This window comes from Pleurodeles waltl, chromosome 5 (assembly GCF_031143425.1).
Source record: "Pleurodeles waltl isolate 20211129_DDA chromosome 5, aPleWal1.hap1.20221129, whole genome shotgun sequence".
In the NCBI taxonomy this organism is placed as follows: Eukaryota; Metazoa; Chordata; class Amphibia; order Caudata; family Salamandridae; genus Pleurodeles; species Pleurodeles waltl.
Window position 1 is genome coordinate 918,511,756 of NC_090444.1, and position 20,309 is coordinate 918,532,064.

At 42.7% G+C, this 20,309-nt stretch overlaps 1 protein-coding gene across 5 annotated transcripts in view; it reads right to left on the minus strand.

The window, feature by feature from the left end:
- Window positions 1-20,309, minus strand: part of MAP4K3 (mitogen-activated protein kinase kinase kinase kinase 3) — a 960,603-nt gene that overhangs the window by 472,013 nt on the left and 468,281 nt on the right. The window lies entirely within an intron of this gene.

Here is a 20,309-nt window from a genome sequence, read left to right on the forward strand (position 1 = left end):
CATGTTTAAATGTGGAACATGGTCCTTATAGAAAGGACATGTAAGGAGTTGAAGGAAAGGAAATTTGCAAGGAAACACAATATGGATGTGCACTGGCAACACGAATAGGAATGTGCACAGCAAAAATGCTACCCAATATGATGCTTTATTTTTTCACACATTTACATTTATAAAACACATCTCACATTTCAGGTGCATACGTTAGCAGGGTTATAAGATGTAAGTACCTGAACAAAAAAACAAAGTTAAGGATCTTCTGACAAAACATGAAGAATAAGTTACTTACCTTCGGTAATGCTCTTTCTGGTGGATACTCCATCAAACCACAGATTCCTCACCTTGTGAAATTTCCTCAGGTGCCAGACTGGATATAGAAAACTCAAAGCAGTGCTCCTGGTGTGCCAGTCGGTGGCACCGTGTGACTTAGCATAAAGGATATTCCTTCCTGGAAGGGACAGAGATGCATTTAAGTGTCATCCATGCAAGCTTCTTTCATGAACTCTTACGTGTCCTCAGACGCATAGCCCATCACCAAACTAAAAGAACCAATGTGCAGATTCCATGATTGGCATCTTTTTAGACAGAAATGCCCATCCCACCAAAACGGGAGGAGGAAGGGCAGTGAGGAAAAGAGCTATGGAAGGTATATAACTTGTTCTTTTGATGCATGCTTCTAACCACAGATTCCTATTCTTCTGAATAGGACTAAAGCGGCACCTCCAAGGTGGTGGGACTGTGGCATGGCTCATACTAAAAAGCCCAGCAGGGCTGATAGGGAAAATACCTATCTCAATAGAACTGACTGTAGAGGCAGTAGTTCCTTGTAAACATTTACAATGATGCCCACGTAGCTGCCTGACCTATTTGCATTACAGGCACTCAGCGTTTAATCAATGGTAGTAGCCTTGGTTCTGGTGGAGTGAGCCCACCCTCAGACATTCTAAAAGCTTCTTTTTCTCCAAATGGATAGCAGATTTCAAATCAGAGGACTATCAGTTGAGAGATGGTCTATTTCTGCACCACCACACTCTTCTTCACGCCAGAGATCCCCACACACAGCTCATCATCGACCCAATGTCCTATGGTAAGATTGATGGAAAAACTGTGTGACCTTTTGGGTGGTCAAATGATGAAGTCTATTGTCAGCTTTCGAAGGATAAGACAGAACAAAGGGGGTCAGAAGCGAGATGGCTTGTCCAACATGGAAAGGTGTCACAATCTTTGGTAAGAACAAAGCTAGAGTCCTTTACACCAGTTTTTTGGGAAAAAAGGTGGTGTAGGCAGGCTGGACCAAAAGGGCCTGAAGTTCACACACCCATCATGCAGATGCTATTGTGAACAGGAAGACCATTTAAGGGTGAGTAGGCACAATGAACAACTGTGCACTGGATCAAAAGGAGTACACATGAGAAAAGTGAGAAGCAAATTTAAGTCCCACTGTCCCCAAACAAAAGGCCTAGGTGGAAATGTGTTGTAAACATTTGAGAAAATGCATCAGTGCAGCCTGATCAGAGGATGCATACTCAAGCCCAGAAGTTCCAGACACCACATTCTCCTGGCCCAATCCGGAGCCACAAGGATGACTCAGGACAGTTGTTCCTGACCTTCCTCAGAAATCTGGGCAGGAAGGCCTTCAGGAGTCACGTTCTTCACAGTAGCAAGGAAGTCTGAGAGAAAGTTTTCTTTGGAACTCTACTGCACAAAAGTGCTGACATTGCTCATTCTCAGAGGTCTCAAACTAGTTTTCTTTCCATTGTTGGAAGATGCGCTGTGCCACCTCAGTGGTAACTGCCACTTGTGATCTGCTAGGAGCCACCTGCTGAGTTTAACAATCCTGGCATTTAAATATCCTGTCAGGTGCTGTACCAACAGAGAAACTTCCTGATGATTCAACAAGCTCTAAAGAGCTCCTTGGCACAGGAACCAGTATCCCACCCTGCCCTGATTGTTGTAGTACCACATGGTGGTGGTGGTGTTGTCTGCAAGAATCTGCCTGCCAGGCTAGAAGGCCTTCAATGCCAGGTGATGTGGAGGCGGGTCTCTGATGGAGACAAGAGTCCTATGATCTCCAACTCTCCCAGATGACCACTACACCCCCCAACTTACTGGCAACACATCACCAACAACTCTGGGTGGATCAGGGAAAAGGGCCTGCTTCTGGTCTTTTGTAGTCTCCTCTGACACCTAAATGTAACCTAACAAGTACCCTTGCTGCTAGATCTATTGTAACTTCATGTGCCATCTATCATGGTCGACAGGCAGGATACAGGAGGCTACTAGACACATAAGCCTCTGAGCCATCCTCACAAAGATCCAGGAAAGAGGCTGGAACACTGGGACCATAGCCCAAATGTTTTGGACTCGTTGATCCAGAACAAAAGTCAAAAGCACACCATTATTCAGGAAAGCTTTGATGAGAGGGAGTCTCTGTGAAGAAGACAGGTATGATTTGGCAGGTTGACTTCGAACCTCAAAGATGGAACGAGGTTTGCTGTCTGGAAATAGTTCACAACTAAGTGAGGCAAGCCCGCTTTTAACAGACAGTTGTCAATGTAGGGAAAAACTGGTACCTCAGAACGCTGAAGGGCAGCAACCTCTGCCGTCACCTCTGTGAATTCTTGAGGGACAGTGATGAGGCCTAAGGTGGTCACGTCCCACTTTGAACTACTGGTAGTACCTGGGGGCCTGCAGAATGGAATTTGAAAACGACCATCCTGCAGGCAGAGCACCACTATTCAGGTTCTCGGAGAAGTGATCTTAAGTAGGCAAAGGGGTATGGTGGGTTGAGAAAGAATCGCAGGGTGTAACCCTACTGGACAATCTGCTGAACCCATTTGCCAAATGTAATTCCTCTCCAGCAGAAGTGGTTGATCCTGCCTTGTACTGGGTGCTCGGTGCCAGTAACGGCACTCTAAAGGGGCTAGAAGGGTGTGGTGGAAGATTAGTACTAATGGTGTTCGTGGTGGTCACGTCATTGTCTATTGGACACTACGGCCCTGACCTCAAAAAGACTGAGCCTCTTATGTGCATGGAGCCTGATATTGCTGAGATGTCAAGCCCCGGCACACCCCTGAAAAGGAAATAAATATTGAGGAGACTGTCTGGTGGAGCTGAAACGCCCAATCAGAGTGCTGCGGCCCAACTCTTCCCTTAAACTACCACGGCCAAATCTGCATTCTTGCCAAACATGTGTGTTTTGGCAAAATACATGTCCATCAAGGATACATGGGCATCTCCAGCTGAACCAGAGATGATCATTCAGGCATGGCACTGAATCACCTCACTGTTTCCCATAGCCCTACATAGACAGTCTGTAGTGTCCAGACCCTTCTGGATGACAAATTTGGCCATATCCCAACCATCTTAAATAGTCTGGGCTAGAGAAGTGATCACGGACAAGTTCTCACCCATTGTGTCCCACAATGCATTGGTGTAGCAACCCAACAAACAGCTTGCATCTTCAAAGCGAGGCTGCCTGAGGAGAACATATGCTTTCCAAATGTGTCCAGTGGTTTTGCTTTCAGTCAGGGGGCACGCTGAAAAGGTGTTAGGGTTGACACTACTGGTAAACTCCTTTATCACTAGAACTTCAGGTTTTAGGTGGTGCATTACGAAGTCCAGAAATCCTAGAACAGGTTTTTAGCCGTGGGCAACATGTCGGATGACTGGGAGAGCATATCATGGTTTAGTCCAAGTGCCCATCACTGACGGCTTAATTGAAGGGCCACAGAGGTTCAATCAGTGCCTAACAAGGCTTTTGGACTTATGTCAATACATTTGTTTTGACCTCTATAGAGGGGAGGTGAAGGGACAAGGATCTCAGCAGCCCTCCTGATGACTGCTGCAAATGAAGTGCTTTCCTGTGCTGCGGCTCAGGGGGTGAAACCGGCAGAGTGAGGTGCCCTGCCCACAGGCATCCTGTAGGACAATATACCCAGTATCATCATCATAGGATGGGGCTAACCTTTCCCCATCCCCACCACTGTTGTCTCCATAAGGCTGGCTCTTGTCAGAGCATGAGAAACAAAAGATAGTGTAAAGTCTGTGCGCATCGGCCCTGCAGCAGACTCATGAATGAGTCACACGGATTCAGCATAGGCTGACGCATAGTCACATACCACAATGGCTTACGTGTCTCCCTCTGGCACTGATGTCAACGCTAGACAAACTAGAGCTGATTTCGGTCCCGACACCAACACAAAACCGGAAGCGGTTTCTAGGGGCCCAGCTGGCACAAGGGGCAAACACACTGGTGGAAACATTCCATTCAGATCCTTGGGGCCCAAAGGCACACTAGAGGAAGCCAGAAGCAAGCCACAGATGCGCAACATGGCCTTGATCTACTTCAATATTAACGATGAACCCCAGAATTTGAGGTACATAGGGACCATATATGGTAAAGGGCTCCTCAGGGGAATGGTAGTGTGACCTGGATGCACAGTGATGCCCTTATGCTTTCTCTGGAGATGAAGAGTGGCAGAAAGAGGCCAAGTACCGCTTGGACTTATTGTGTTTCTTCATCAACTAACCTGCAATGAAGATTCCTTTGGGACGACTCTGAGACCAAGAGCGAGTCTTTGCCTTCCACACTGACCTGGATCGGGACCAGCATGGAGCCTCATGGTGTTTTACCACGTAAAGCATTGCCTCATGCGTGCAGATTGCCTTTGGGTTCATCTTGCCGTAGACGTCGGTGGCCAGTTGTGAGAAAAACCTACACACAAGAGGCACACCACATAGAGATCTGTCAAAAACATATTTGCAACAGTCTCTACAAATTTTGAATCCTGTCATTTTAGGTGGTGATTCCCGTTTGTGCCTTTGAAAATGTTCAGAGAAAAATCTCTTCACAGACTGAAGAAGGAACAAGCAGAGTTCCAGATCTACATCAAAGGCATGGAAAGAAATCAAAATAAGCTTTTTGTGGGTGGGGCTTACAATCATCTCCATTTGTCTCTTCTGGGGCAAAATGGCAGTGCACAGCACCACATACAAACGCTTAGGAGCACTGTTTTGAGTTTTCAGGACCTACTCTGGTGTTTGGGGGAAATTCACAAGGTAAAATGTGTGCAGTTAGAAGTATCCATCAGAATGTAGTAGTCTGGCAAAAATATTACAGCAACAAAACATACTTTCTTTTACATAATGAAACTGTGTCCTTCCCTTCAACATCACCAGTGCTGAAATTCAGAATGCTAGGTTGCTGCAGAGGGCATTCACCTTGTAGCAATTTGTGTTTATGCATTGCCTATAAAGATCATAAAATAAATAGCTAGATGTGTAAAGGATCAGGATTTGGCACTGGTCTGTTGGAGCTCCCACCAACAAAACCAATTTCCATGCACAGATCTTTTGATTAAGCATCAAAAGGAAAGGTGGTTCAAAGACAGTCAAGTCAACCTTTAGGTATTACAAGCAGGAACAATGGAAACCAGGCCTTCTCTCCTGACAAGGGTACACCTCTTTGACAATAAAGCCAGGAGCTTGTAACCCTAATGATAATTTTTCACGAATTCATATGCAGGTTTGGGAAAAAGAAGATGTGACAAAACCAGGAATTGAGGCAAGTATTTAAGAAGCATGTTTCTTACCAGCAACAATCGTTTTGAAGCTTACGTCTACTCTAAATTCACATACTGCATATTATTTGGCCATCTAGCCGTTGGATTAAAAAAACATGAAACAACAACAAATGTCTTTATTTTCAGTGTAGCCTGTAGTAGTTTTTTTACTCTTGCCACAGGGAAAATTATTTTTTGTAACATTCCTCTTTACCTGGCGAGAGGGTCACAAGTTAATCTAGAACTGTCTCAAGCTAAAAAAACAAACTATTTTTACAGGGTACATAATGTGTTTCTTTTGCATCTTGGACCATCTTGGACCAGTTCTATACCAATATGTGCTGCATGGATAGTGTCAAATAAGCTTGATTTAATAATTCTTCTTGTCTGTACAGCCGCAGTAAAGAATTGTTAAATTATGAATGGATGAGCATGTAGCTGCCCCACAAATTTCAATGAAAGAAGTATTAGCAAAACAACAACAACAAAAAAAACAAAGAAACAGTCTTTTTCCTAGGGAAATCTGTTTTATGGACCTCTATAAAGGGCCTTGTTTTTTTAACAAATCATTTGTACAATCTATTCCAGAATTATATAGATATATATGTATTTATATACACACACATTTTTATATATATATATTTTTTATTTCATTTTCATTACAGGAGGCCGTAAACAATAAAGTGCAATAAAATATATCATACATCCCAATTACCATAATCTGGAATGACACCAGAGCTTAGAGTTGCAGTAAACCGATAAATTTAAATTTCATCTGTACCTTGGTGTCAATTATTTGTCCCAATCTTTTGTACAGGTAGGTAGCTCTTTACCAGCAAATCACTTAGGGATGATGTTTTCCTATATGTCACACTCAGGCACTCTGTCAAATTTTTTAACTCATCATCTCTTATTATTCAAATTTTTGTCTCAGAGCTGTTTTGATTTCCTTGTCAGAGCGACTGTACTTCATAATATATTGGATAGGATTTTTATGATCTCTCTTCCCATCTCTTGAGTTCTTTGAGACTAATAAATCCTCCCTATTTTTATCCATTACTCTCTTCATGGCATTCTTTAACACCAACACTGGAGAACATTTCATCACCTTGTAAACTGAAGTCATGCTGCTCTGAACAGTTTCTCCTGACCCTTAGGAATTCTCCATAGGGCTAACTCCACTTGAGTGCCTTAGGATGTGAGCTATTTGCAAATAAAATACTGTTGCAGCTGGCGGGCTTCCGCTATAGCTTTGTGCATACTTCATTATCAATGTAGACCTCTATATCCAAAAAAGTTATAAACTTCTTGTTTCGAATGTAAACAGTAGCACAAAAGGATTTTAGTTCAAGGATTTTAGGAATATCTCCAATACAGCCTGCTCACCCTCCCAAATTAGGAATAGGTCATCAATAAAGCAGATTTACAAAATGACCTTTTTAAGGAACTCCACATTCTCTTCCATCCATACACATTCACCCTCCCAGTATCTCATCATTAAGTTGGTATAAATCGGGACAAAAGATGTACCCATGGCTGTGCCTTTCTTCTGGATGTAGTCTTTTCCTTCAGAAATGAAAATGTTGTTAGTGAGGCAAAACGTCATCAATCCCAACAGCATGTGAGTGTTCCATTAGACTTAGTGCTCTGCTTCGTAAGAAATATTTGCATGCCTACAATCCATCCTCATGTTTTATTGAAGTGTACAAAGACACAACATTTACTGTTGCAATTATGTATTCTCTTTCCCATGGTATACCACTAATTTGACTCAAAAAGTCCATGGAATCTCTAATATATGATGGAAGTGCTACAAAATTTGGGAATTGGAAGATATCCACAAACCTTGAGGCATTCTCAAGCAAGGAAACACAGAAACTGACTATTGGATGTCCCGGAAGGTTGTTCATACTTTTGTGTATTTTCGGTGAAGCATACATAGTTGGTGTTATCGGATTAGTCTTTTTCAAATACAACAATTCTTCATCTTCCAATAGACCTTTTTCATGCCATATGTTTAATCTTTCATGAAATTTCGCCATTATTTCCCTTGTAGGATCTTCTTTTAATCTCTCATAATTATATGGAACTGATAATTGCCTCAATATTTCTAGACAATATTTACTACCAATCATTCCAACTACATTGCCCCCGTTATCCGATGGTTTAATCACAATACTATTGTCCTCCTGTAAATCTCTCAATGCCCACTAATCATCTTTTGTCATGTTGTTTGATTGAAAATGGTGGCTCCGTTTCTCTTTTTTTAAATTATATATCTGAGTTCCACCGACATCAATTCCTGGAACAAATCCACCTTGTTACCAGCTGGTAATTATGAGCAAAATTTAGATTTCAATTTACAGCTGCTTGCTGCTGATCTATCGGGTTCCACTCCTATTTCTGTGCACAATTGCCAGTCAGATTAACACTCTATTTTCTGTGAGAATTGTTCTTGATTCCTGTTTCAGATCCCATAAAACCTGTACTGGGGCAACACTGTCAAACTTCACAAGGCTAGGGCACACTTAATCTCTTGCTCACACATGGTTCATTTGCAAACTATTGTTTTCATTTTTATGTTCTACAATAATTATATAAAACAATCCTCGCTGTTGCCAGGTCCATTCTTACACTTGGACAGAATTTCAATCCTTTAGTCAAAAGATTCATGTGTTTATTGTTCAAAATCACTGAGGACAAATTGATGACAAGATTAGCCTCCAAACATGATCTTACTTCTTTGCAAATCTGCCTTCTCTTCCTGCTCCATCCTGTTCTCTTTGTTTTATTTGGTTCACTTGCTTTGTTATTTCTCTGCCCTTTCTGCGGGTTTTATTTGAGTTCATTCGGTCTAGAAATCTAGACCATTTGAGGTAATAATAACAATCATACATAAAAGAAAAGAGTGATAAAAACATGGTAACAATGTAAAACCAATAGTCGTCAAAACATTCTAGCAATAAGAACAACAGGACAGAGCATTTGATCAGATATATAAATACAATAAAGTAGGACATAAATAGATGTAGTAAAAAAAAAAAAAGGGGACAGAGCTAAACATTAAGGTATAAAACTTTTTGTCTGGGGGACCAGTGTGCACGAGCAGAAGACAAAAAGACAGAGATAGTCTGATTAGATTAAAAAATAAAAAATAGAATAAAAAATATTATCAGAATACCGATCAAAAAACAGCAGTAAAAGCTATATGGGAAGGCTATATAGGCTAGTGCAGTCTCAGGAAATCATGAAGAAGGCAACAACTTCCTAATGGAAATTTCCTGCTAAAAACAATACAGGAAGATAAAAAGAGCAGATTAAAATCCTTCTAAAGACTAATATAGAGATGACTCAGGAGCTTTTAGATGCAATGAATTTGCGACGGATGTACCAGGTCTCCGATAAGTATTTGGTAACTGGAATGGCTACCCTGGGAGAGAAATCATGCGTGCAGATTCTAATGGCAGTCGCTCTATCCTGAAATGACATGTTTTTACAGAGGGGAATAATCCACCTCTTTCTTGGTGTCTTATACAGAGGGCAGAAGAATAATACATGCTCAGATGATTCTTTACAATGTTGGCAGAAAATACACCTATCATTTGTAGCGATGTTAGATGGCCAATGGGCCGTGAACCCATTGATAGGCAATGTACCATATCTTAACTGCAGGTAAAGAGCGCGGGCATACGGAGGGATAGGGAGGTTCAGGAAATTCTCGGCCCAGAGTTCATGCTTAATTTGAAGAAAATCCATTGTTAACCTACCCGCCCCCTTTTGGTGCAAGGAATCTTCGTTAACTTTCTCCCAATATCTGCTTGTGACAAATCTCCTAGCCTTATCGGGGATTTGATCCGGGTGGTTCCAATAATGGGGAAGACCCATTTTATCCCAGGCGGTTTTCATCTCTTTCAGCCAAGGGATTCTCTCCAATGCCTTGGGGGCAGCTATCAACTCTCTTATAGCCAGCCTATATGGTTCAAGTTCAGCAGATTTCCATAGACGAATCCAGTAGGAAAGGGGTCTTAAGGCCGCTATGGTTTTAATGCCATTTAAACCAAGGTCAAGCCTTAAAGGGGTCATTGGTGTACCTGTACCTAGCCTGGACACCTGCCTAAGGAAAATGTTTTCCTTGGTTTGCAGAATGTCCAGGTTTTTGTTGGACCCCCAAAGTTCCGCTCCATATAAGGCTGCTGCTCTAATTTGAACATTATAAATCTCCGCGAGAATGTTCAGAGGGGGGCTCGGAGCCTTTCTAGATCTACGGACTAAGGCCCCACCTCTTTGGCTTATGATCAGAGCCCCTTTATCAATAGCTGCCTTCCATTTGCCTGATGTAGATAATCTGAGACCCAAATAGTCAAACTCTTCAACTTTCTCCAATGGGGTTGAATTCATCTTAATATCAGTACGCAATCGTTTTTTAGAGTTAGTGAATATCATGAATTTGGTTTTCTTAATGTTTACTTCTAAACCATAGTCGCTACAGTAAGCACAGAACTGGTTGATCAGGTGTTGAATTCCCATTGGCGATTTTGACAATAGGATCGTATCATCTGCATAAAGCAGACAGGGGATTTTTTTCCCACCCAGTTTCGGAGAATCATTTATGCAGTTCTCTAGGTAGTGGATACAATTATTAATGTAGAGCAGAAAAAGAGTAGGTGCCAAAACACAACCTTGTCTAACTCCTTTTTTGATAGCTACAGGGTCAGTCAGCTCGCCCCCTTGTCCACACCTGATTTGGGCAAAGGTATTTTGGTGCAATTGAGCTATAAGTTTCAGGAGGCCAAATGGCACTCCCATGTTTGATAAGGTTGACCACAGCAGATTCCTGGGGATCAGGTCAAATGCGGCTCTTAGATCTACAAAGACCACATAAAGGTTACCCCTCCCCAGGTCAACATTCTTCCATTTTATAGACATAAATCTTAGGGCTTGGTCAACTGTGCTCACTGCGGGTCTGAAACCCGCTTGTAAATCAGAAAGAGCTTCAGACTCAATAATCCATTCCTCAAGGTGGGACAGAAGATGTTTCGCATAAATTTTTTGAAAGTTATCGAGGAGACTGATTGGACGGTAGTTAGCTGGAGTGTTTGGATTTCCTTTTTTAAAGATCGGTACAATTTCAGCCCCTTTCCAAGTAGATGGAACTGGAGCGCCCGCTGCGATTGCATTGCAGATAAAATTAAGGTAGGGAGCCCATATGTCAGGTCTAGATTTATATAGATCACCTGGAATTTTATCTGGGCCAGGAGCCTTCCCCCATTTCAGGGAGTCTATTGCAGCTCTAGTTTCGGATAGAGAAAATGAAATTGGAATGATCTTTTGGTTTAATGGATCATTGGGGGGCCACAGGGAAACTTCTGGTGGACCTCCATAAAGTTGCCCAAAATGCTCTACCCAAGTTGCTGAGAGGATTGTGGAGCCAGGCGCGGCAGGAGAGTCAATGTCATTGTCAGCTATTAGTTTCCAAAACCTGGATGTATTATTAGATAAAGCTGAATCCAGAATAGTGGCCCATCTGGCCTCCTCCCAGCTTCTGCGTGCCTTTGAGCATTCCTTCTTATAAGCGCCCCTGGCTATTCTCAGTGTCGCAGCGTGGCCTTCTTTAATTGCGTCCAGGAGAGCTAATTGTGCTATTCTGCAAGAGTTATTGAACCAAGGAGCATTGTATTTTTTTTTGAAGTTGTTGGCAGTCTCTTTTATAAAAAGTTGTTTTAAAGATTGGAACAGATCAGTATGGGCTGTGAGAAGGCTGACGCCCTCCTCAGACTCGTCTAACCGGGTCATACACTCCATATGCTTAGCAAGCAAGCTATAAATAGATGCCAGATGATTAGGGGAGGAGATAACAGATTCCCATTTAAGATTGCATCTATTATTAGTTAGGGCTAGATGGGAAGCATTAGACCTAGGGTGAGGTACTATGAGTGAAGGAAAAAGACCTCTGGTTGATAGAATCAGAGGATCGTGGTCGCTCACGGGCTGCTCCTCTACCCTCATATCTACCATGTATCGCCAAAGGCGGATATCAAGAAATATGTAGTCAATGCGACTGCTATATTCTCCGCGCCTAAAAGTGGGTCGCAAAATAGTATCCGAATATGAGCGGCCATTACAGGCTCGGAGGCCATGGGCTAGTGCAATGTCAGCCAAAAAGCGCGCAGATTTGTTCAATCTTGGTTTTTTGTTGGAGACTAGTTGGGGGATGCCCCAATGGGCATCCTCTTCTTTGCAAATTCCTTGGACTAAAGGATTGGGTTCAAAAGTAACATTAAAATCTCCTCCAATTAAGACAAAAAAGGAGGGATTGCTTTTAAGAAGATAGTCCAAATTCGACAGAACGTCAGGCTCAGAGTGGGGGCTCGCATTCCTGTTATAGATATTTATTAACAGGAGGGGTTTTTCTTCAGAAATCATTAACAATAAAGCTTGCAGGTCCGGGCAACCTGTATCTAATTCTTCTATCTTACATCTGAGAGAAGTGTTTAGCCACACAAGCAACCCTCCCGAAGGTCTCCCAGAGGATGACTTGCGGGCCGAAACCCAATAGCTTTTGAAACCGAGTCTATATTTGGGTTCTAATGCCCATGTTTCTTGAAAAAGACAGATCAAGTGATCATCAATAAGGTTACCCCAACCTGGGCTTTGTAATTTGCTTTCCAATCCAGCTATGTTCCAGCTGAGTACCTTATCGAGATCCTCTGAGCATGAGGACCCAACTTTATTCTGGGAATACAAAATACTAGGGGGGGGACTATTAAAGACCATGGTGCTTCCCTCGGGTGGGTTAAGACCAAGAGATTTCTCGTTCTGTGTCTTTAGAACCACGCTAGATGTAACCCCAACACTGTTTGGATTTGGTGAAATGACCATACTGATGTGACCCGAGGTATAGGGAGCAATTGACAAATTAGAAATACATTCCTCAGTTGCTTGACATGTTGAACTTGTGGGTGAACCCGGGACAACAAAATCTGCCAAGATGTTAGGGCCAATAGAGCAAATGGACTCAGCTTCACAGTTAGACAGTACCACATCCTGAAAGGCGTCTCCTAGTCAATCTGCCTCAGAGAGAGAAGATAGGGGACGTCTAGGACCAGTTACGGGGGTAGGCAGTGTATAAGTAACCGAACCAGCCCCGTATGATGGTGATGGTTGGGTGCTCCAGGACGACATGGAAGGTGGATAGAACACTTGTAACCTGCAAAGAGAAGTTTTGCCAGTTGTAGGATAAGGTCTGTTAGCAATTAAAGAAAGTCGTTGAACAAGATCGGGGGAATTAAAATTAATGACAATACAGTCCCCAGATCCAATCTTCGCTAGAGGACCTACCCACCCAACCCTTCTCACCATCAGTATCGAAGGTGACATGGAAAAGGCAAACCCCGCATTCACATGCAACCAGTGAATAACCTTGTTTTTAAGTTCAAAAAAAGATTCAGAAAAATGAGGTTTGAGTTCGGGAACATTGGATATAATAAGAACATAAGGGCCTGATTCAGGTGGTAAATGAAGCACTTTAGGTTCTTGAGAGTCCCTACTCTTATCCTTCTTCTGGTATGCTGGTTGTGAGAATTCCCTAATAGGGGTGCCGTCTCCCGACTTAGTTACTGGATTATTCCATGAGGCAGTTCCTTTTGGTAAGGGAGCTAAGGCCATGTGGGGCTTATTCGTCAGGATACTGGGAGTTTTAGCGGAACTAGGCCGGTCGTGAGTTAAAATAGGAGGAAAAATTTTGGGTATTTGGCCAGTGTGACTATTGGAAGCAAAAGAATCATGATTAGGTTGAATTTCTACAGGTAAAGAAATTATAGGTAGCTGCCTGCTCGTGAGACTTTCAAGTTTGTCCTCAATTATTTGAAGACGGTTAGAGATAGGAAGAAGTAATTTAGAGAGCTCATCTCTTATGAGATCCCTAATAGACTCATTTACATAGGGGTTAATGGTATTATGTAAGGAGATTGATGCCATATCATTAGTAGAAGGTTGGGCCAAGTTGGAGGGACTCAGGGTTCTGGAGCGTTTATTTTTGAGGACAGATTCCCTTCGCTTCCTTTTCCCTTTAGTATTGGATTCAGTTAAAGTAAGGGAACCTTCTGTTGAGGGACACTGGGCCAACAAGGTTGGTGCGACACCAATGGCAGGTGCATTTGGAGTTACATCTTGGATCTCTTGAGGAGTTTTAGACGGAGGAGGGGAAGGGATAGACGGTACCGACTGGAGCTCTAGTCGCGGGTGGGGCTGTAAAACTGGGCTATCATGGGCTAGACTTATGGATGCGGAAGGAGGGGAGGTAAGGCGTCGTTGCACTAATTCTATTTCTCTTTCAAGTTCCCCAACGGCCTTTTGTAAAAAGCCGTCCAGGGTTTTGTTAGAGTGCAGTTTCCCATCCAATCCCCCCCCCCACGTCGTCGGCCCATTTTGCCAAAAAACCAAGGGCCTTTAATGAGCTCCTGAATAATAGTGATGGTTGGGCCTTTTGGAACCCAACTTCTGCCCCAAGCAAGCGTTAAGTGGACTTCTCAAGTCCTGCTATTTGCGGATCTCAGGGACGAAACTACGGTCAAAGGCCCAGGTACATATATGTGTGTGTAGTTTGGCCCAATCCACTTTTCGTGAGCAGGCAGGCACAGGGCGGAAAATGAATGGAGAGTTCCAACCCCTGCGCCACGTTCCACCTACCAAAAAGACAAATTTACGGTTAGAAAATATATGGGGATTAGTGGGAGATTCAAGTAGGAGCACAACGGGGCGAACAAAGGCGGGTTTATATTGGTAATTAACCACGAGCTAGGTAGAGGCCTAGAGCTTTGAAGGAAAACTAAACCAACACTGTGTGAATAGGCTTGAGTGTGTCCTTCAGGCAGTCAAATACAGAGTGGTTATCTGGGACCACAGTTAAAAATAAGTGACAGAGGGGTGGCCCTGCCCTGCCTCTTCCTGGCAATGACGGGCAAGGACGGGCCGGGAGCGCACACGCAGTTTTAAAGGGCTCCTGCCCTGATCAAAAGGCAGCTCACAGCTGCTGCCCGTCACCTCCTCCGGCCCCTGCAAGTTTCGGCGTTTCCCGCGGAGCGGGAGCGCACACGCAGTTTTAAAGGGCTCCTGCCCTGATCAAAAGGCAGCTCACAGCTGCTGCCCGTCACCTCCTCCGGCCCCTGCAAGTTTCGGCGTTTCCCGCGGAGCGGGAGCGCACACGCAGTTTTAAAGGGCTCCTGCCCTGATCAAAAGGCAGCTCACAGCTGCTGCCCGTCACCTCCTCCGGCCCCTGCAAGTTTCGGCGTTTCCCGCGGAGCGGGAGCGCACACGCAGTTTTAAAGGGCTCCTGCCCTGATCAAAAGGCAGCTCACAGCTGCTGCCCGTCACCTCCTCCGGCCCCTGCAAGTTTCGGCGTTTCCCGCGGAGCGGGAGCGCACACGCAGTTTTAAAGGGCTCCTGCCCTGATCAAAAGGCAGCTCACAGCTGCTGCCCGTCACCTCCTCCGGCCCCTGCAAGTTTCGGCGTTTCCCGCGGAGCGGGAGCGCACACGCAGTTTTAAAGGGCTCCTGCCCTGATCAAAAGGCAGCTCACAGCTGCTGCCCGTCACCTCCTCCGGCCCCTGCAAGTTTCGGCGTTTCCCGCGGAGCGGGAGCGCACACGCAGTTTTAAAGGGCTCCTGCCCTGATCAAAAGGCAGCTCACAGCTGCTGCCCGTCACCTCCTCCGGCCCCTGCAAGTTTCGGCGTTTCCCGCGGAGCGGGAGCGCACACGCAGTTTTAAAGGGCTCCTGCCCTGATCAAAAGGCAGCTCACAGCTGCTGCCCGTCACCTCCTCCGGCCCCTGCAAGTTTCGGCGTTTCCCCGGGTTGATACCTGCAACAATCTCATTTCTCCTGGGAAGTCCAATTTGGTTTGCGCCATTGATGGTCCCTCGCCCCCCAAACTTACTTGGGAGCTTCCTACACTCAATGGCACTTCCTGTTGATCCTTAATTTGATCGATCACTTGTCTGCTATACATTGCATCAAAACATCTAGCAAATGTATAGACCCTCCCTGTGGCGTAATCCATTTTGTCTCTATTGAACTTCTTCTGCTGGACTACCTTTTCATGTTCATCCAATTTTCTCAAAACATTTGACATTTTATCCCTTCCTTCCTTTTATCACATATATATATATATATATACACACACACACACATATATATATATATATATATATATATATACATATATATATATTTCAGGATTCTGGACGTTCAGGTGTCTGATGGATGTGTAAAGCCATAGCTCTTAGGCTTAACTTCTGGATGCATTTGCATGAAATACTTTCTCTTGGTATATTGTTTCAATGCGAGTGTGAGAATTTTAATAACTGTATGTAACAAGGTAGTGATCAGTAAAATGTTTTTTAAATTTAAAGGTTTAACTTTGTTTCATGGATAAGTTGAAAAGGATGCAACTTACCTACTTCAGAAAGAAAGCATGAATGACTCAAATTTTAAAAAGTAATGTCTAACACTAACCTAAAATACAGACATGGCTTAAACGACTATCAAGCACATGAATTATATATGACTGAATGGCCTTAACCTAAAACATAAAAAACAGAAATTGGCTGGAGTGAAAATGCTGAATTTATCAATTTACACTTTACTAAAATCACATGCACTCTGTGAACCGAAATACATTACATTGGAATATTCAATAAGGTTGTAGAAAGTTTAAATGTAATTCTGGCAATTTTTTTGTTCATGGTTCTGGACCTGTGATTTTCCTTTTCTGTACAGTTAGAAATGTATGAAGTGGTGGCACTTCTCTAATTGTCCTGTGGGCACTTTCAACAGTAGTGAACACCATGACTGCCCTCGCTAGTGTTGTGAGAAATAATGGTGTCTGGCACCAAAGATGCTTGTTCACAACTAATGAAATTTATGGGACTGGGAGAGTCACTCTCTGACCAATTAATTCATTGACTGTGCATTTCCCCTTCAAAAGTGATTTGTGAAAGTCAACATAAGGTTCTGACATTGTGCATTTATGTGTGATGCAAGCAATTTTATGGAAGGTGTTCCCCCATGTTGCAAGGATGTCTAATATAACCAGTTAATTTAACTCCCATTTGTGTAATTCCCCTGCTCGTCTTAGTGTGCCTGCTGTAGAATTCAAATTGTCTGCTGGATGGAATGCTGCCAAGGGCATACTGTGCAGGATGGTCCAATGCCCAATCTCCTGTTCAAACTGTGCAACAATATATGACTTTGAGCCTGCTTTTCTGTTGAGATAAAATACCGCTGCACTGTTATCTATTAGAATTTGAAAAATAATTCTTTACAGCTGAGTGAAACATGTTGTTAAGGCTTGAATTAATGCTAGATAAGTTTCAGATTGTTTTTAGTAGTCTACTCACTCCTTACATGTTGATTGACAAGGAGCAGACCAGAATCCACAATTTGTGTGAGGAGCATTTGTTGTAATGGTCACAGTAGTTCTTGCATTTTACCATTGCAAAGCTTTTACCACCTTAAAAATGATAACCTCTGGGTCTCCCATCCAGTCATTGCTGAGACCTACTTGAATAGGCTTTCCTATATGTACGCCCTCAAAGAGATGCAAGTATGCTTACAAAGCTGGGTAGGATTTGTGAATAACAAATTGTTTATTTTGTTACTGCTGTGTTGTTAATATTGTCCATTTACACTTTAAAGTTGCTGCTACTTTATCTTAATTATTGCTGCTGCAGTTACCATCTTCTTAGGAAGAGGCCAGTTATTGATGGCAAGGAGAGCCAAATTATTGATGATGACGAAGATGTGGTAAAACATGTTTATAAACCAGCTGAGGGTACCTATTTTAGGGGCAGTAACAAGTGTCTCTTTTAGATGTTTAAATCTCATTCTAAACCAACAGTTTTCAGATAAAGCCAGCGAAGAAGACTCTCAAGAGGAACGGAAAACTTCCAATCTGAAACAAGGCCAATTTTCTAAACAAGGTCATATACAAGAAGCATTGCTGAACATAAGTAACCATTCAGAACGTCCCTTATATTGTTTTTTTCTAACAGAGAGGTAAACTGTGAGAAAGTGGATTGTTAGTTGGAGTGGATGGTAGCCCACCACAAGTAATTATGACACTAGTCCTACTAGGTGCAGTAAGGATTTCAGTAAGTTAAATCTGAGCTCAACCCCTGGTAGCTATGGCACATAGCAGACAAGCCTAACATGGGAAAATGTCTAAATACTTTATAAGTAATAAAACAGTAAACAAAATTATTAAACACACAACAATATCCCACTCAGATTTATAAAATAGAGAAAATCTCAATGAACAAAATGACAAACACCCAATAAGAGGGATTAGGGCTCACTTCAACAGAACCCACCAGTACAGTCCAAGGTAGGTCCAATTCAAACTGGTCAGGTGACTCCTTCAAGGACAGAGGTATTGTTGCCCCTGTAGCTTAACAGGAGGTCACCCAACTGAACTTTTAGTCCACATCTTTGTCCCCTGTACAGGTGGGAGTAGATCCAGCCTTTAGAGCTCTTCTCACAGGTCTCGACAGCAGGTGCAGTCCTTCTTCTGTCTTCCACAGGTCCAGTACTTTTCTGAAGAGGGTCTTCAGAGGTAACACATATTTATGAGACACTAGCCTGTGAATGTGAGTGACTCCTGGCCTCTCCTTAGCCAACAAAGAAAAAGTTCCCAGAGGTAACCCTAAGCACTTTTCAGCATTTCCTGTGGGCCCTAACGCAAACAATCCCTCAGTGGCCTTTTCTACCTAAAATCCATTTGGTCACATGCCTACCCTAGAGGTGTGGCCAGGGGTAATGAGCAACCCTTCCTCTGTGGGCACTCAATACTGGTTCTGGAGACTGCTACTCTCCTATTATGATTGGTGCCTGGCTGGCTAGAAGGATAATAGATGGTGCATACCCAGATGTTAGCTACATCTGCCTGTGAAAGGGTAGACCTCTATGAAGTTAATTAGGTTCATGGGCAGACTGTCATCCTGTGAGAGGAAAAGAACACCCTCACAACCAAAGCCTTTGTCTCAGCTCTAGGTGCAAGTTCACAGCGCATCAAGAAGCAATTTAGATCCTTGTTGACCGTTGTAAGCTCATCTAAGTGGCTTCTGGAGGCTTTCGGCAGATAGAGGATCACTTTTTGAACGCACCTTTTGTAGAATATTTAGTACAAGTCCAAGTTTATTAATGATTTGGATTTATAATATATATTTTATAAAGTCCAGAAATTAACTTTTTAGCTGGTTCCTAGGCAGAGAAAGCAATACTCAAGTGTAGTGGTATATCTAAATGCTTTTCTGTGGAACAGCTAACCCTGCTACAGTGAAAATAGCTTTTGCAGTACTGTCACTGTAAGGGCATGTTTTACATTAAACTTGTACATGTCCTGCTTTTTAGTAACATGCGCCCTGGGCATTGAGGTCTAATTAGAGATTACATTAATATTTAAAAGGAGGTTTTCGGCCTGACAAAAGAGGTCGTTTTGACAGGCTGAATTTGCAGGTTCAGGCAAGCTGGCTACATTAGTATTCCTGTAGCTATATTTTGCACAGTCACTGGATTAGGTGCACAATGTGTACTTGCAGTTCGTTAGTGCCACTTAACATACACCACAAACTAGGGACTTATAGTTGAGAAATATGCCAATTGAAAATATAGCCAATTTCAAAATGATTTAGGGGTCAGAACATATACACTTGGCACTGAACAGCAATCCAAAAACCAGAAAAAATGCATCAAAGAGTGATTGGTATTGAATACATTTGTCACTATTCCCTCATTATATAAAATCATTAATGTTTATGAAATGGCTAAGCAAGGCGGTGTTGCAGTTATATTTACAGAGCTCCTCAAAGTTACTATTGCAGATTTAGGGATCTTTTTGGCTGCAAAGAAGTTAGCCTTTGCATTTTCCTGCTCCTCGAGCATCACTGTCTCCAGGGTTTTAATGTACTGTCCCCATGGAAATTCGGGGGATTCTCATGAGACATTTGCTACATGTATATCCTCCTTTGTACTAAGATCTATTCATTTTATAGTACTGAGTGACTTCAATATTTGGGTTGATGCCTCAAATGTAACATCTTCAGATAACTGTCTTGCCTCCTGTGACATACTGGACTTGCATCAACTAGTCATCACCCCTACTTATGTGGCTGGAACACACTAGATCTCATTATATGTTTTGGAGGCTTTGTTGCAGAGGTAAAGGATTTTCCGATTACTTGTTCTGACAATTAACCTCTAGTATGCATAAGTAAATATGAACCAGGGGTCCCAAAGTCGTACTCACTGGCTAAATATACATGTTATTAAAACTACCTTTACAGACTAATGTCAAGAAATGAATAACTTCAGATATTTGACTCATAATAATGTAAATATGAACAGTAACTTTAACATATGGGTCACCTCGTCGCTAGATAAGCTATTTCCATTTGTAACTGCCAAACCATTTCACAGACATATTTCAGCCCCATGGTAAAAAATAGATCTCAGTAATGCAAAACACTAATGCAAACAGCTAGAACAAAGTTTGTGTATAAGCTAATTGGAAGAAGACAGGAGGACATATAAAGACACACTTAAGCTATTCAGATCTAAGCTTAAATAAACCCATACAAAGTATGACTCAAACCAAATTCGGAAAAGCAACAATACATCACAGGTGACTTCTCAAGCTATCAAAGAATGTTTAATCCCATTACCGGTCATTCCAATATTCCAGTAACTTAGCAACTG